Source organism: Pundamilia nyererei, unplaced genomic scaffold (genome assembly GCF_000239375.1).
Source record: "Pundamilia nyererei isolate P.nyererei 1_Seehausen unplaced genomic scaffold, PunNye1.0 scaffold00150, whole genome shotgun sequence".
Taxonomy (NCBI): Eukaryota; Metazoa; Chordata; class Actinopteri; order Cichliformes; family Cichlidae; genus Pundamilia; species Pundamilia nyererei.
In genome coordinates this window covers 900,989-919,017 of record NW_005187551.1, presented here as the reverse complement: position 1 = coordinate 919,017, position 18,029 = coordinate 900,989, and the positions used below count along the sequence as shown (strand labels likewise).

Sequence of the window (18,029 nt, the reverse complement as noted above, 5' to 3'; positions counted from 1 at the left end):
AAATTTTGAACAGGCAAATGGACAAGTGACATGAACACGGTGGACTGGCGTGTCTATACACATCTGTACACAGTATGTTGTGATACTGGGTTGGTTAATGTGGACCAGAATTATCCAGAACAGCACCTTTGATTAATTGGTAACAAAATTTCATTAAGCTAGCTAACCTAGCTTAATACATAGTACTGTAAAGAGAGTTCATTTTTTGAGTGCTGCTGTCTGGCATTGTTTCCAGTTGATGTCATGGAGATACTTGCATAGTACTAAGTATGACAACCCATGTTTTTCTTTTGTTTTTGTTTTTTTTGTCACTGTGATTTCATGATTTCATGTCAATAAAGTTGTACTTGTGGAACTTTGTCCTTTAGCTGAGGGCTTTGGCTAACACTAGATCAGCAAGCATATCTGAGAAACATTTAAATTGGCAGGTAACTATAAATTTTTCAAACAACTCAACAAATACTTCTAAACACCAAATGTTTCTGTGCAGTCTGGACCACAGTGTGTCTGCAAACACTGTATTTCCCAGGGAGAAAACAAAACAACAATGTGTGATCAGTTTAGTCTAAGAGATGGAGAAAGACGTCAGTAAGAGAGGACAGGAGAGGAAGAAGAGATTATTTTCAAGATAAAAACAGCACAGTGACATTTGATAAGTCAGACAGCGTCTATGATGTTTTGCAGAAGTTATATTTTTTTACATTCTGAAAAAACTTGAAAGATAAATTGAAGGGTCCTTGAGTACTCCTTGATGGAGGCTAAATTAATTTGTTTGCAGTACTGTGTAAGGTTTACAATGCTGGGTTGGACTGGTGCAGAGCAGGCTGTGGTGTTCATGGTCAATGTTATGTTATATTGAAAGCAGCAGACATTTAAGTTTGATCTGATTGGGCTGCTTATATATGTCAGTTAATTCAATTTAATCTACAAGAAGCAGGAGACTTTAGAGCAGCAGCATCCAAGGTCAGCTGATCACATCCTGTATGCAAAGAAAACAAATCTACTTGGAGTTCACTATGCAAATTTGCATTTTTATTTCCTGTGTGATTCTTTTCCCTGTGCTGCACCAACACATGGCTATAGCAGATCTTAGGATTCTCCCTGGCAAATGCCACTTTAACCCCTGCTTATATATGGCAGCCATGCCTGGATAAGCTAATGATAAGTTGGGCCATGAAAAATTATTCTTCAGTCTGAAGTGATATGTGGGGAAAATTATCTTGTTCTGTTTTTAACATATAAGAGTTTATGTAAAGATAACAAAATTATATGATAAAAAAAATATCTCCTAAAAAAGTGACTTTCTTTTCAGTTTCCTTTGGCCTTCATATTTGTCAGACTTTATTTTTCATTTTCTTTAAAAGATTCATTAAAATCTTGTGGGCAGTTGAATCACTTTTATCAACTTCATTCAAAAAAATAAAATAAAAATGCACACATAACATATAATTTTCCTTTCAGAAATTTCTCTTGAGGTTTCCAGAGTTTCTTCACATTCTTTAAATTCATCAAGCTCCTTGCTTGAAAGAGGTCTCTCCAAAAACATTTGTCCGATTTACCACAAATCATTACCAGGCAATGTTCTCTCTCCTTGCTCCCTGGGGGCTCGATCTAGCTGTCAGGGGGAGGAGGCACTCTTCCAAGAGGACCTTTCAAGTGCTACAAGCTCCAATTTATCAGGACAAGATAATCCACTACTTGATTAGGTGGGAGATGTCACCCTGTGTGTGTGAGTGCGTGTGGAAGTGAGTGTGGCGATGTGGTGAGGAAACAGGGACAGGAGCGGGTCTCTGATGTAAGACAGTCTAATGAAGCGGCGAGGCAGAGATCGAGTAAGTTAGAGTGAGAAACAGCTCTATTCACCTAATAAGCTTTGCAAGTTTTTCCTCGTCCTCCAAGGCAAGGTGACAATGAAACAGGGCTCTGTCAGGCCTTCTGACTTTTGGAGGGACCCATTAATATCCTGTCTGGGCTATCCCCTACAGGCTTCTCCCAGTACTGGACAGCGGTGACAGAGGAAGGCAGGCTGGCAGTGGAAAATTCCACTTGGGTTTTATTATACCGACTTAATGGCGGAAGGTTAGGTGTGGCATTAACTGCAGCATCTGGTGCACCGTGCAGCCACAGACAGATGTGTAATAAGTCACATGTGACAGTTATGCATGATTAGGGGGTGGGGGAAGTCTCTAAAAACATACTTGGCATGCAGAATAGTTGTGTTTGTATGGCTTGGAAGAAAATTTGGATTTATTGTTGTAGATTTTCCCACTGTTTCTAACATAGCAACTAAACTATTTATGCTATTTCCTATTAAATTATGTTTTTAGTTATAATGAATGCTGCTGTTGACATCATACTATGCATTCTTACACTGAGTCATTATCTACTTGCTTTCCTGCAGAATTTAGTTTTGTAATTAGCTCATTGTAGTAAATAGACTCCATCAGACGTGAATGTCATTCTGAACCGAATTCGACACATCAGTCAAGTAAAGACATATTATCAGCAGGATTTTGTACTGAATCTCATCCACGCTACGTCACTTTTTAAACCTTTCACATTGACATTACCTTATAGCCAATCCTTTCTCCTTTTTTCTAAGTGCTCACATAAATAATAATGAATTAATTTGAATTGAATCTATGTAGATATGAGGGTGAAGTGTTCAGCACGGTGGATCTCCAGACACTATGGTGGTCTGGACACTAGAAAAGACCTGAGCATAGACTTCTTGGATGGTCTGTTAGCAAAATTAAGTATGAAGCAAGCCATCATGACTAATCAGTGACTCAAGTCAACTTAGATGAATTGTGTGGCTCATTGCGACCACCCAGTAACAATGGTTATATTTGAGTGTTAGTGGAGATCAAACAGCTATAGAGACCAAAAATGCTGGTTGGCTGTGAATTTGTTCATTTCTGGCATCTGCTCAGTAATGAACTCTGGCTTTGGCACTTTTACATTGGAGTTTGAGGTTTTTGGGGGTGTTTTTCAGCCCCAAAGCTGCCAGTTGATCTTCCCTAGTGTACCAAAATGGATAGAGCAGGATTTGGCTTTAATACGTCTGAAGAAGCAAATTTCTCATGAATGCCCATCAGCTTATAGTATGCCATGCTATACAAAGTTGAAAGGCACTTGTTTTGGGGTCACATCTGTGACTTACTTGCTTAGGCCAGTGGCTGAAGTAAACAGTCTTAGGATGTCTCTGTGGGAGCAACTATATCATCTCTGAGGTCAACCCTATTTATTCCTTTAAGTCTAAATAATGCTGATCCAATGATCAGCTATTACTGTAACATCCAAACACACACACACCCAGGCTACTCACACAAAGTGCCGGTACATCACAGTAATCAGACAAAGATGTATCCCTATCGATCCCTGTGGCCGTGCAGCTGAAAATCTGCTGCATGTAGCACCTTGCAGCCCTGACCAGTGGTCCTGCGATCCCCTGAACACGCAGGTTAAAAACCTTTCATTACTGTCTCCTCCGCTTCTCGCCTAACGACAAAATACTGCCTTTATGAAGATCAATAACCACACTGGTCTGCCAGAGAAGAGCAAGGAGATAAAATGCTGAGTATACGCCTTTATGAAGATCAATACTAGATTTCTGTGTTTTACTGTGGGGTAGTGCTAAGGCCTTTACTAGTGAATTAATGGTTTGGCACGCGTTTAACCATCTGACAGGACCCGGCACGACAACAGCAGCATTTTTGTAATTACAAAAGATGTTTCTATTAATCCCAGTGTGATGATAAGTGGCCAAGATGGGGGGCAGCCAGCGCAGATTACAAAGCCAGCGCTGAGATAGCAAGAGCGGAAAGGTCATGCCAAATTGGCACTAATAGAGATGCAGTCAACCCACCCAAAACACACTGGATTATTAGCACTGTGATGCAGTGATATAGTGTGAGAGAGCAGTGGTGTGCATGTGAGTGTGTTTGTGTTTGCAGGTGGGTGTTCATTTACCACCAAGTATGTGGTTGTGGGTGGATAATATCAGGAAGCTGCTCTAAATTCCTTTGGTGTTGTCCCCATTATAGTCAAACTGTTCAGGCTAATTTAACCAACCGGCTAGAGGAATAAAAATCAGCAGTGCTGCAACACAGTGGGTAATGAATTAGACTCATCTCATTCAGCTGCACTCAACAGACCAGCGTTATTTGTAGTGTTTAGGTCACAGGGAAGTGTTTGTCTATTTGTTTACAGGCTAAAGGCTTTTAGATATGTTTAAGCAATTTGCCTGTTGTACTCACAGAAGTAACACAAGACACCATTTTGGCTTCAAATTACGGATCCTGGATCTTTTATTGTGACTCGGTAACTGCTACGATTTAGTGAACAATCATCAGGAATTTAAGCAGCTGCAGTTAAAACGTCCTATTAAACTTAACAAAGCCAATTATCCTAGAAAAAATAAATATATTCTTACTTTTATGCAAATTCTCCATGTGTATCTATGCTGTACTATAGTGGAAAAAACAGCATGCTGTTATGATCTCCTGTTAGCATTTACTCATCACCTGTACAACAAAGGGTCGCATTAACCTTATTTCAAAGGGATCTTTGACCCAAACAGTTGGATACGGAGGCTTCAGCGGATGCATGATGAGCAGACGGGCGAATTCATACACAAAAGAAGAGAAGAGCAGATAAGTTACTGAGGTTTAAAATAAGATATGACCATGCTGGCTGACAGCCTTGGCCTGGCCACACAGTAACCACTGATGGAGGATGGGACCTGAGGGAATATAAATTTACTAACTGCAGACAAGCCATCTTGATAGATGGGCTCACACCAATCAAACCAATCCGCTTGTGTGACAGATGTCTTGGACGTGGAACCCAGATAGCAAATTGAATTCACACTCCATCGATTCGTCTTTCTAACTCGCTCCCTTTTTCTTTTGCTTCCTGTTCTTTGTTTCATGTTCTAAGAAATCTCATTTCAGAGTGGGATCAGTGTTTAAATATAAGAGAAATAAATCAATTTTAATATGTGGCCTGATCTTTTTTTTCTTACTCTTTTAAGAGGAACTTACTGGAGTAACCTGTACTACTTTCATTAGAAGTAGTACAGAAAAATAAAGCATATTAAATCGATGGGGGGACTTTTTATCAGGTGATCACTGCATATCAGTGTTATTAATCAGTAAATATCTTACAGTTTAGGCGATACACCTCCAGTGACCTTGCTGATGAAATCACTCCACTCTGAAACCATGCTCTGGTGTGGATACTGTGTCACAGACTTCACGCATCATATCAGTGTAATATCCATGTGTAATTTAGTGTTATAGATGATGGCAGATATGGCAGACATCTATCTAACCAAAACACACACGAGCAATCCTTCCTTGCGGGTTCTTGTAACAAACAAGAGAGACAAAGACAGATGATGAGTGGCTGCAGTTTATCACTAAGCACACATCAATACCACATCTTCAGAACGCCTGTTTATTTCACTGACCCGCCCTCCAGCCTCTGCAGATTTGATCAAAGGAACCAAAAATGATTTGAAACATTTCTGGACATTAACCATCCATCTGTGGTTTGTATTAGAAAACAGGATATTATATAGCAATGGGATAGTCAAAAACAGTATTGGTGTGGTTGTACTGCCATTTTTCAAGGAATCTAAACATTGTTCTTCTGCATATTCTGCAAAAAATCATGCGGAAATGGAAAAGATGCACCATCATTCTGTATGTGGCAATAAATCTACAATAAAACAAGTAGAGTGGGGCATCAGTTTTACATGAATCAAGAAGCTCCTGTGATTTCTGTGTTAAATGTCTCTAACTTTGCACCGTTTGTGGAAATCTTTTTTTTTTTGTTGACAGTGTAGAATTCCTCCCACCTCCGCTGCAGAAATCTATAATCCCTTCCTTATATTTAAATAAATCTATTTCTCTTCCATGTTTGTACCTCTCTCTCCTCAGCCAGGTGTGTGTATAAGTGTGTATGTGCATGTGTGTAGGATGTGGGGGTTGGGGGTTAAAGCTATCCCTGCTGCATTAATGAGACCTTGTGTTCCACAATAGATTTCTTCACCCCAACCCAGTGGCTTGATTGAAGCATTGCTCTCTCAATTTCAGTCTCTTTCGCTCGCTCTCTCTCGCTTTCTCTCGCTCTCTCTAGTCATGCCAACACGTTCAGTGGATCCCTCCTCTCCCTCTCCCCATCTCCCATGGTGATGGGTGGTGCAGACAGAAAGAGGAGCTTAACCTGGACGTGGAATGAATATTGGATGCCAGTGTGACAGATTACAGTGGTAATAGACACCCTGGTCAAATCCTCACAAGGATTACAATCATATTTTCAAATGGCTCAGGGTCGGCCGGAGGTCGTCCAGCCTGGACTGTGGTCAACAACGCAGAGGGAGCCCTAAAATCCCACACTTACACATGCTGAGACAGGTTCCTCTGCCAATTGTGTGTGTAAAGCACGGTTTTGCATATAATGTTAGCTCTGATGTTAATATAAACACTTTTTACTAAACCAGTGCAGCTACTGGTCATTAATCATGCAAAACAAGGAAGATGAAGGCCTTAAACTCTGGAACAATTAAGGAAAATAAAATAATACATCATCAAGTTTTAGAATAATATATCAAAGCAATAATAGTCAATACACTTCTCGCTTATTTGCTCTTTTTGCTGAGACACTTTTTGGAGTTGGAGCTAGCCGCCGGTTGGCTAAGTTGACCGTAAAGACTGTCAAAATGTGTCTATATGAACCACTAACCTGTATGTGACTATCATATACAACCATCATATACCAGCATACTGAGCTTAGACTCAGCATGAAATGTGCTGAAGCCCTACACAAGCACTGACTGCAGACCACCAGCTCAAAGGGTCCGATAGATGAAATGTGCTGTTTTGTAGCACCACTGGGGGAAATCCAATAGTGATCCAAAAGGCAGTGAGCTGCACCATTCAGCCACCTTAAGCACCACAGCATGGGCCGTCCAGTCGACTGTGGAGGGGTTATGAGGTGAGACGATGTGTAAATGTTCTCCTGTTTCATTCATCGTGATCACTGGCAGCGATTTAGAAGATTCATGAGCCTTAAAACAATAGCGGGGAAAGCCTTCAGCATGCGGCCTCTGCACATTCAGAGGATATAAAAACAATTTTATATTCCATTATCTTTTATATGGCAATGCGGGCCCTACAGGGTGCCACTGCGATATGGTTTGGAGGACAGGACAACACCTCCTGCTTAAAAGATGTTATATTTGTGAGAGCGAGGTAAGTACACCCATTGAGAGCAAGAGCCAAGGAGTGTTTGATGGCTGTAGGTGTACCTTTAACAGAGACAGGTTAATGGCCCGCTACAGTATATTGGCATTGTATTCTGGCACATTTAACACCAAATTAAGAAAATTTATTCATGCAGCACATGAATGTATAGTTCACTGCTTCCTTCCTGTACAGTGAACATGCATTTGAGGAAATTAAGAAGTTGTGCAACATGCAAAAGCCAGTCTGCATGTTGCAAAGACAGTTTGTCTCCAGTGCACACGAGGTTACCCCAGGAATAGCCAACAGTTGCTCCAGCAGGAAACCACTTATGTAGAAGACTTTTAGAATAATTACATATCTGTGAGGTCTTTTCAAAGAGGACCCAGTGGTAACGGCTGTGTGTTGAAATGTAAAAAGAAAAAAGTATGCATCATTTCAAAGCCTAAGCCTTTTTCCCCCAAGTCTATAAAGTGTAATGGAGCATTAATAATGCACAAGTAACTTAACCAAAAATAAGTTTCAAACTTTTTCTGTTTAACTTCTGTCTGGAGCTGGTTAGATTTTATAGATTATATATTACTCCTGGCATATCAAAGTGTGGCTCATGGAGGGAAAACTCTATACAGTGCTGTAGATTTGGTTCTTTTGTAGTAAAAAAACTACTAAAAAGATGTTTTGGATGACTGCATTGCTGCCTGCACCAAATCGCAAATGGAGGAAGGTTATTTTTCACTGTCATTCTCGTCTCTTCTTTCATTAAGATGACATTTCTGCAGTGAACTAATACACGAGGGTATAATCGATCCGCTGGCTGCTGCAGTGCTACATCTCTCAATCAAACTGTCTTGTCAGATAAAACGAAGACTTTGGAATTTTTCACGACACATTAGGACCAGAAACCTGTAGACATGATCACCCCTTATCTTCTAGCCGTGAAATCCCCCACGTCTTGACAACACGAAGCTGAGGCTACATCAAAAGCTGTCTACCCCACTCCATCGCCTGTCGCCATTCTTTCTCTCTTGCCATCTCTCAATCTACTGGTATTTTTAGTGATATTATAATAGTGCTACACATCCTACATGGAGGCCCTCCAGAGAGACATGGATCACTGTCACCTTGACCAAGCTAAGAGTCTAAAGCCCAGCACAGGGAGCTGCCCTGGCTTCCTCCCCGTGGACACGAACCCTGCCTGACTGCAACAATAAGCCTACCTTACAAATTAATTCCAGATCATTTGCCAAAGGCGAATGAGTGGAAAACACAAAGGAATATTTGAGCTATATAGAAAGGCACTGACGTCAGTTACTATTGGTATGGCAAAGGAAAGCATGGGAATTTAGTTTTTGCATCAGCAAATTGTATCACAATGTGTGCTTTAAGTGCATTATTTTAAAGTACACAGAGCTTTTACAGCCATGGAGAAAGTTTAGTAGGATGTGCTACGACGTGATAAGATGAAGTAATTCTTTCATCTTATCGATAAATTGTAGCAGAATTTAGACAACAAACAGAGCACATATAGGTAAAATCCACTCAGAACCAGGAGGTTAAAGAGACGTAAAGCCTCACATCAGGGCCTCGTGTGCACAGTGCGGCCAATTCAATTAACTGACGCGCCGTGACAGGAAATAAAAACCTCACGCAAGCTCTGATCTTCCTCCACCACTGCTGCTGTGGCGCTCCTGCTCAGTCCCCGGTCGAGGTGTGTTGCGTGGGTTGCACCTTAATGCTGTTGCTTTGTTTGCCCATCCAGATTGCAGACTTTTAAATACATTTCAGACCAATGCTTTCCGCCTGCTCCCCTGCTGCTCTGTTAATATGCCCTCAGAGGAAGCTTAAAGGTACAGAAGCTGGTGGGTGACATTGCTGTTTGAAGCAAGTTTCCTGCTGGAGATAATCACTGTGTAATTTCGGAACAGTCCCTGCCAAGCCAGAACACTCACACAAGATTGTGTGAGTGTTTGGGGCTCTCAAGGTATCCTCTTTACGAGAGTTGACTTAATATTGTTAGAAAAAAATGTGACAACCGTAGCCGGTCCTTTTATGGAAGAGATTTCCTTTGCTGCTTTGTTAGCCTGTCATTCAGTTTTCTCTCAGTTTTATTGTGCTACATAGTGTTTTTGTCGCTACTCCCACGTTACTCTTTGACACTAAGTTGCGTCTGTAATTCTTAATTACTGTGTAATTACTAACCGGGAGGTGCTATTTACACAATATCATTGTAATCTACTGTAGTTCTTGTTTTCAGTTCAAATTTCAGTACAATTCTCGATGTTTTTCATTCATATATTTTACTTCTGTCCTTTAAGTTTTTTTCATGTAGACAATTTATGGTTTCATTTCCCTTTTTTAACATCAAATTAAGTGAAGCGTTACGCTTGTTTGGTTTCTCTTGCCTGTGTTGGGGGAACCCTCCTGTGTGTTTTTGTGTGGTTGCTTGGTTGATTGTAAGACCTGCAAAACGACCTGGTCAAGCCCTTTTGCCAGCAAAGTCGCACAATTATTAGCAATAAAATGGAGCAGAAAAAAGGTTACCAGAGCAATACAATCACAGTTGTGGTCAGAAGTTTACATACACTCATCATGGAGATGAATGTCACTGTAATTTGGGGCTTTTAATTAATTCTTTGTTCTTTTGTAAGGTGGGATGATTGCACAGGATACATCTTTAACAGCTACTTCACAAGTTAATCTTTTAATAAGTAGTGCTTAAGGTTCTATAATGTGTTTTAAATTGACAAGACTCAACTTATGAACTTCTCAGTCATGATCATGATCAACTGGTACATATAGGATTTGTCTGATAGCACGCATTGGATTGATCAGTACTTAAAAATTGAAAAAGTGCAATATCGCTTTAAGCTTCTGGAATGACCTTCCTGACCTCAACCCTGTTGAGAACTTGTGGTCTATGTTTAAAAGGCCGGTTTGTGATAAGATAGCAAGAAATTTAAATAAACTTTGTCTGTTTTGTCAAGAAAAGTGGTCAAATATCCACCCAGAATCATGCCAGAATCTTGTTGATGGATATCAAAATGTGTGGTCGAAGTGCAAATCTGCTAAAAGACATTTAAGAAAACAATAGTGGGGTGTATATATACATATCTGAGCCATTAGAGAAAATTAACCAAATTCTTGCTTTTTAAAGCCATTAAAGAAGTTTGCTGTACAGTCATTCTTCAATAAAAAAATTCAAAGAAATGATTAAAAGCCCAAAATCACGGTGACATCACGCTGATAACAAGGTATGAAAACTTCTGACCACAGCGTGTGCGTGTGCTTTTTTCTCCCATTGAGTATAAATGTTGTAGAACAAATGTTTACTGTTTATCATGTGATTAAAAATGACCAGGCTATTGTGTTTACATCGCTATATTTATTTTACCTTTATAGTTCATTCATGCTATCACTGATTTCCACCACTTTAGTCCAGCATAAAATATTTCCACAACTCCTAAATGAAAGGTCACGACACTGTGGCCAGTTGTGACCTTCATATGATGATGGATGCCTAATGGCTATAGGCCGATCTCTGACTTTTGCATCCAGCATCACTATTTATTTTCTTTCACTTATCCAGTAAAAATATGTCCACCTCGACTAGACAGACTGCTACAAACATACATTTGCAGTTACTAGATTATGAATTTGGAGCAGCCCATGTTTTCCTCTGGTGACATTTGAGTCAATGACCTTTGGAAAATTTTGTACCGACACAGATGTGTATGTTAGGATAACCTTTTTGATCTCTGCTTTGAAAATTTGTGTTTACTGTTTCACCGTATTTGTGCAAGGAAATATTTAAGCATAACATATACATACCATAGCACATTGGTATATATTTGGTGAGAGTATTTCCTTATATTTTTCTTGTCACGGCATGTGACTTGCTTCCAGATGTGGAAAATGGAGAGGTAGAATTTTAACGTGAAGTGTTTACATGATGTTACATACACATGCTTCTTAATGTTTCTGAGCTGACTCAACCAGTAATACAGAGTCGTGTGAACCTTACAGTAAGCTAAGCTAATTTATTAAAGAGTTACTGAGAATAAGTCATTTGTTGTAACGACCTGCCCCTTGGCTGTACCGACTAATTTACGAGGCTTTAACAAGGTTGTTGTCAGTATTTCTAACACAACTCTTAAATCATGGCTATCTGATAGATCATGATTGTTTACACAAAAGCTACCAACATATTTTAGCAAATCATTGGGCAGTTCATAATCGTCTCTAATGGAATTAATAGCTCACTGTTTAATGAGTGCAGATAAACTCTGATCCAAACACTGAGTGACACAAATCAGTAACTTCTAATCAATTACTGATTACTTACCCTGTAGTTGCTTTCTCTTTAACTTTAGGATCACGTCACCATTCACTACTGCGTCTGTGTCCAATCAAGTAAAGTAAACCATCAAAACCGCTATTTGCTCAGTAGCTCCTTTTAAGCATATTGATACTTTGCTATTGCTTACCATTAATAATGTCCTGGATGAGTAATTATTAGTTTCTGATAAATGACTCATTAACTGTTCGGCTGCTTCTGATTTATTTTACATTAATTTTCTATTAGCCAAGCAAGTCCCTGTGTCTGTAATTGTAAGGTATTGTAAAGTCACTTATAGAAATAAGTTATGAGAATGTAAATGATATGAGTTATTAACATGTTAGCATTGTTTTTAGTCTATTAAGAGGTTTGGAGTCTTGTGTGGCATACAGAGGTTTTTCACTGACACACCTCGTGACGTTGGGTTAAAAGACTGTAAGAAAATCAGGGTTTGGAGTGTTTTCAATTAATTGATATTTGATTTCCCTGCAAATGGCTGCTCTGACCCTCAGACCAAAAATGAGATATTGGCTCTTGGATATATGCCAGAGTTCCTCCCCCAGTTCTGTTTTGGAAGTGTTGAAAAAAATTTTTTTCTCCTTATAAAGCTCAAAAACACGAGCGGTGATGAAAACGAACACTGTCAGGGGAAATAGCTTCGCGTCTGGCTTGCTGCCATCGAAGAATAAGCAGAGCAGCGTATTGTCCGTCACATGATTTTTGCTCTGAAAGCTCTTACAGTCGTATAAGTGCCATCACATTTCACTTCTAGTGGAGGCTTTTCAATCAAGCTTCACCCCTCATTAGTGGCTCTACAGACAGCCACGAGAACGTCAAGAATCTATTCCCCTTAATGAGCACTTCTGTGACTCGGTCAGCAGCGGCCAGAGCAGGAGGTAAATTTAGATCCTTATAATTATCTCAAAAGTGGTCTGAGAATGTTCGAGATGTCAAAAATATTTCAATCAGTCATCATCTTACGGATTCACAAGATCTCTTTTCCATTTCTTTCTTTTTTTGCTCAGGCCTTTAGGGTCTCCTATTTTATTTATTTCTTAAAAGTCTGAGCTTTTAAAAGGATGATTAAAATCAATAGCGTGGTAAAGCTCAGCATTCCCAGCGCGGATATTTAACTGTGCAGAGCAGAGCGTAGTTGGGATGCAGCTCCAGGCCTGTGTGTCAGATCACTGAAGGTCTATTTAGTCATTCTACGGGGATACTTTCTTCTTTTTCTTTTCCCCCTTTATTCTCCTTTCTCAGTCTCTTACCCTTCCCGCCATTTTTTTTCTTACCGCAGAATCTCAGAAAATGATTGGCAGATGACTCTTGGGAAAAAGAACTTGGGCCTTTTCCTCTCTCACGGCTCACAGGATCACGACACTCAAACGCACTGACAGGCAAAGTGCGTACACACACACACATGCGCGCGCACACACACAAACGTGCTCTTTTTGAAGGCAAGTCACACAGAACATTGCAGAAAAAAGTAGTGACACACATAAGCACACAGTGGAATTGACTTGGCACTATTCCTATGATCTTTGACAGCTTAGGATATTTGCAAATATGAAAGAAAGTCTTACACTAGACTAAGAATTTATATTTCTGGACAAATCATTTTCATCCTTAATCACAAATTAGTGTGAGCAGTTGTAACCACTAAAAATGTCCGTGCCCCTTTGTAGTCAGCACTTTCAACTTTTGCCATGGGGCTGTTTTTGTAGATGTGGTCTCAGTAGTATGCTATCATGACAAATTCCTCTTTCACAACTATAGAAAACAGCTGTGAACTGTCAACAATAAAAAAGACAGCCACCAGAAACCCCATAAATAACAAATCAAACACCAAAACATGTAGTTGTCCATCATCATACATCATTAAAACAAAATTAAAAGAACCCTTCAGTACTACAAGCAGCAGTGCACCCATGCAAAAGGATCAAGTCTCTAGAAACTTTGCCATACAGAAGTATGGCTCCCTCATCACCATATGAGCTAATAAAAGGCAGCAGTCCATAAAATAAATACATTTAAAAAGTTGAAGGAGAAATGTGAAGGCGTGCAGCCAGCAACAATGAAACACGAGTGTATCCACTTAATTCCACGACCACAACTTCAAGCACCCATCGCCATTGTAATCACAACCATCAAAAAGGAGTCAAGGGTGCTCTGCCTGCTGATTGTCTCTGAGCTCCTGATGAGCTGCCATTATAAAAGATGAGAGAGACGCTGCAGTGGGTGGAGGGTAGCAGGGTAAGAAAAAAAATCAGAAAAGGAAATCAAAAACTTAACAGGGCCAGAGGGAAATACTACACTAATCAACTCCACTCTGCTGAAATTATAGATGAATTAAGCTCTCTACTAGTGATTAATTAAACCAAGAGATTCAAACTAATGAGACCATACAGAGATATGGGTGTGCTGCATGCATGCTTGTGTGTCTGTAACTGGTGGTATGGCTGGGTGAGGGGGGGGGTGGCCTGTTAAATTTTCTTGTGTACATTTCTGGTACCAAACACTGCAGAAGCACACAGGTTTCAGGCTGCAACCCACTTTGAAGAGGGATTAGCTGCAGTGGCTGATCTTGTGATCGCTGCACACAGGGTGTGCTCATTAAGTAGCCAAAAAACAGGCTTAGAAATATCTGAGAGAAAGGGATATCTGCAAGTAGTGTTTGGGCTTCAGGGAGGAGAAACTCTTTGTTTACACTCAGAGGACATTAAAATGTAAATCTGCTGTATTTTAACAAAAGATTCCTCATAAACGCAAATATTTACTGTTCATGTTGTCCCTAAAAAAGGAAAGAGATTTGATTGAAGAGTAAATTATGTGGTTAGCAGAAGGGGCAATTTCATTTTTTTATGTGAATTGATGGGAAAGCTTTTATATTGATGGCATTTCTTGCATTACATGATAAAAATGTTAAATACTAAACGCACATTTGGGGTGTAATGCAATCCTTCTAGTGGTTAAGTAAATTTAGCAATTATGCATAAACTTATGCAACAGTATCTAACTTCAGCTCATTAGTTTCTCATTTGCTGTCAAGTCCTAGATTAAGGGAGGATAAGTAAATGGAAAAAAAAAACACCTTTGCAAAACAGCTCAGGCTTAAACCCCCGCTGCCCATCAAATCAATGATCCCGAATGACCTCCACAAAAGTCTGAGTGTTAAATTTAATGGTTTTTTTCTGATCTCTCGTCTAAAAAAATGTAAAAATCGGAAAAAAACTTTACCATCTGTAGGTGTTGATGTCCAAATAACGTATTCGTATTCATTTAAATATCAAAAAGTTAAAACTGAACATTGACAGGCGTTTTGCTTCTGCTTCTTCTGAGGTGCTTTTTTAAACTTAGCACAAGTGGAGTATAAGCAGCTTCTCCGCTAATGAGCTGCTTCTCTGATTGGCAGCCCTACAGGGGAAGAGTCACACTAAGTTAGAGCTGATTGGTAGACTTCAGACAAGTCTACAGTCTGACAGATGCTAGAACAAAGTCAAAGTATGTGTATTTATTTAGTACGTGTGTGTGTCTGTCTGTGTGTGCATGTGTTTTAATATAATCCCTAACTCTGTGGGAATTGTGTAACAAACACCATTCAGATTTTCACTAACTGTCCTGGGAATCTGTCACCATCAGCTTTTAGTCCATTTCTTTAGCTCTTTTAAATACAGTAACTGCTAAATTCTTACAGTGTACAATCTGATCTGGGACATAGAATAAAGTAATCTCCCCCAGCTCTACCGTTCCTTGTTTGTAAAGGTGTTAGAAGCAGGTTTTTGTAGACTGGGGTTGTAATATGAAAGAACAGTGCTGACTGCAGGCTCCCATGCCCTATTTTGGTCCTTGACTATTTATGAAATCCCACAGAAATGTAAGCAATCAAAACTGCATTTGTGCAACCACAGACAGATTTCAACGTATATTTTTAAATTCTGAGGATGCCCATTAAAGAAGATGCCGAGGAAATATTTGTGCCGGAGGAATATTTCTTTACTTGGGTAAGAAACACATATGTTGATGTTAAGAAGTTGGATTCCTACATGCACAATATGGCATTTTACCCAAAGCACCACACGTGTGCATTTGCAAGTGACTCATAAATTACTAGGTACAGCCACAAAGAGGGTCATTAATTAATGAAATTAAGCGTATGTGAATGACAGCCTCGAACCTCACATATAATTCATGTGCGCAATTACTTCTAGCATGGGCTTTGATTTATACATTTCTCCTGTGCGTCACAGTGTGTGTACACCAACAAACCCTGGTGGTGCACAGGTGTAATCACAGGTAACACAGAACACCCCAAACCCTTTCTCTCCAAACAAAATAAGCCCTCGATTAACTGCATAACTGAACACCTGTAGCTACAAGTAAAAGATCAAGAGGATCTGTAAATGACTTTCAAATTCTAATAAAGGTTCATTGTATTGTTCTATTGAGTTAAGTCACACACGGATATTTTGCTATGCTTAATTAAAAAGCTAATTTGTATTTTATGAGCTACACTTGACAGATTGTGTGCCCGTTGTCTATGACTTGACTGTCACTAGAATGAAATCCCAATACAGTGATGATCTCCAGGTCTCAGCTACTGACTATATATTACCATCTGTGGTGTTCTATGTGTAAATGAGGCTGTCTGTGTAGAATAACATGGATGGTGAGATGAACAGGTGAGGTTTATTTTGATAAATACTATAAAACTATTAAATATAGGCGTGCTTCAATGCTGAAATCCTCTTGCTCATCATGGGGAGAAGTAGATTTTCAGAATCAATGTTCTACTTCAGCCCACAGGCTATGCTTCCTTATTTTTCTCTGTTCTCCAAAGAAGCCAGGATGGAGACAAATATATGTGGTCTTTGTGGGAACAGACTGCAAGGCATTCTAGTTGGGGGATTTTTCTCCTTTTGAGCAATAAGGGCTAACAAAGTCCTTTTCCTCTGTTTTTGCTGTTTACCTGTTTTAACAATAACTGTGCATTTCCAGCACACAGACAGCAAACTTTTGTAACACACCTCAGTGGTCTGCTATTTTCATTCAGGACAGTATCTATAAACACCGTGGTTGTTTAATTCCCAGGCACTTAACGCACAACCACCGTTTCCCTTCTCAGTGTGCTTTTCCTGTTTATTCTCACCCTTGGATTCCTGTTCAGGTATTCTGCACTTCCCTCCACGTCCACACACACCCAGGGCACAAGTAAGATTTTATTTTATTTTTTGCTTGTGACTGACAACAATAATAATACATAGTGAAACTGGGGTGCAGTGTTTTCATCGCCAGCATCTCCTCGCTAAGCAGAAAAATATCCTGCTCTGACTCCTCTATGTGCCTCCTCCCTTTCCCTCCTCCACCACCTCTTCTTTTACCTCTCTCCTCTCTAAAAGTTGATTTCATCTGACGTGACAGAGTTGTGGAAGCCATGGGCGGAGGTGTTACAAATGCTCTGTCACAACGCTAAACATGGCAGGAAGCGAACGCCTCGACAGCTCTCGGATGCAACTTGGGAAACAAGCGAGGATGCTCTGCCTTGCCACCGCCTGTTTGACTTCAGCCTTTATCTCTCATTTCAACTACACCGGCAAACTGCTCTGTGCCTACTCTCTTCGGCTGGCCTAGTTTTGTTACTGGCGAGGGAGAACATGCTGGCAGGGAAGAGGTGGCAATGAAAAAGGCAATGGATGCCGAAGGGAAAAATTCCTAGTTCAAATGATGCATACAAGAAGTAAACATAGTTTACTATTAGGCTGAACAGACTATTTGAATGTTTGAAACAATGTTTGTACTAAAGCACCATCGACAAATAAGACACATTATCGGATGCAGTGTGCAGAGCAAAGCAAATAACAGCAGATTTTTTATGAGAGAGGGGGGATTGACAGTGTCAACACCACTCAACCTGGCATTTCTTTCAACATAAACAAGGTGTCAGTGGTGCAGTGCAAAACAGAAGATAATGTATATCACGAAGGAAGATCAAACTTCAAGCTTTCCTCTGACTCAACAGTATTGATGGGAATGAGCGCTGGCTGTAATTCAGCCTTCCCTATGGATTTAATCTCTTGGGCGCTGTCATCCCACTGCCTGGATGTGTGGGTTTGTAGATTTGGTGTACTGTGTGTACTCACATCAATAATGAGTCAGATTTGGTGATACTGATGATGATACGTAAGTTCCTATTATATCACATTATCATCAGCTGGGGCTGGTGTAAAACCTTTACACACATTTGTATGTGGACATATGATGTTAATGTCCATATGGTCATATACAGTGGGGCAAAAAAGTATTTAGTCAGCCACCGATTGTGCAAGTTCCCCCACCTAAAATGATGACACAGGTCAGTAATTTGCACCAGAGGTACACTTCAACTGTGAGAGACAGAATGTGAAAAAAAAATCCATGAATCCACATGGTAGGATTTGTAAAGAATT

The 18,029-nt window shown here is 39.9% G+C and overlaps 1 protein-coding gene across 7 annotated transcripts in view; it reads right to left on the bottom strand.

Annotated features, from left to right (window-relative positions):
• The window catches only part of ntng1a (netrin g1a), a 117,464-nt gene that overhangs the window by 61,443 nt on the left and 37,992 nt on the right, over positions 1-18,029 (bottom strand). The window lies entirely within an intron of this gene.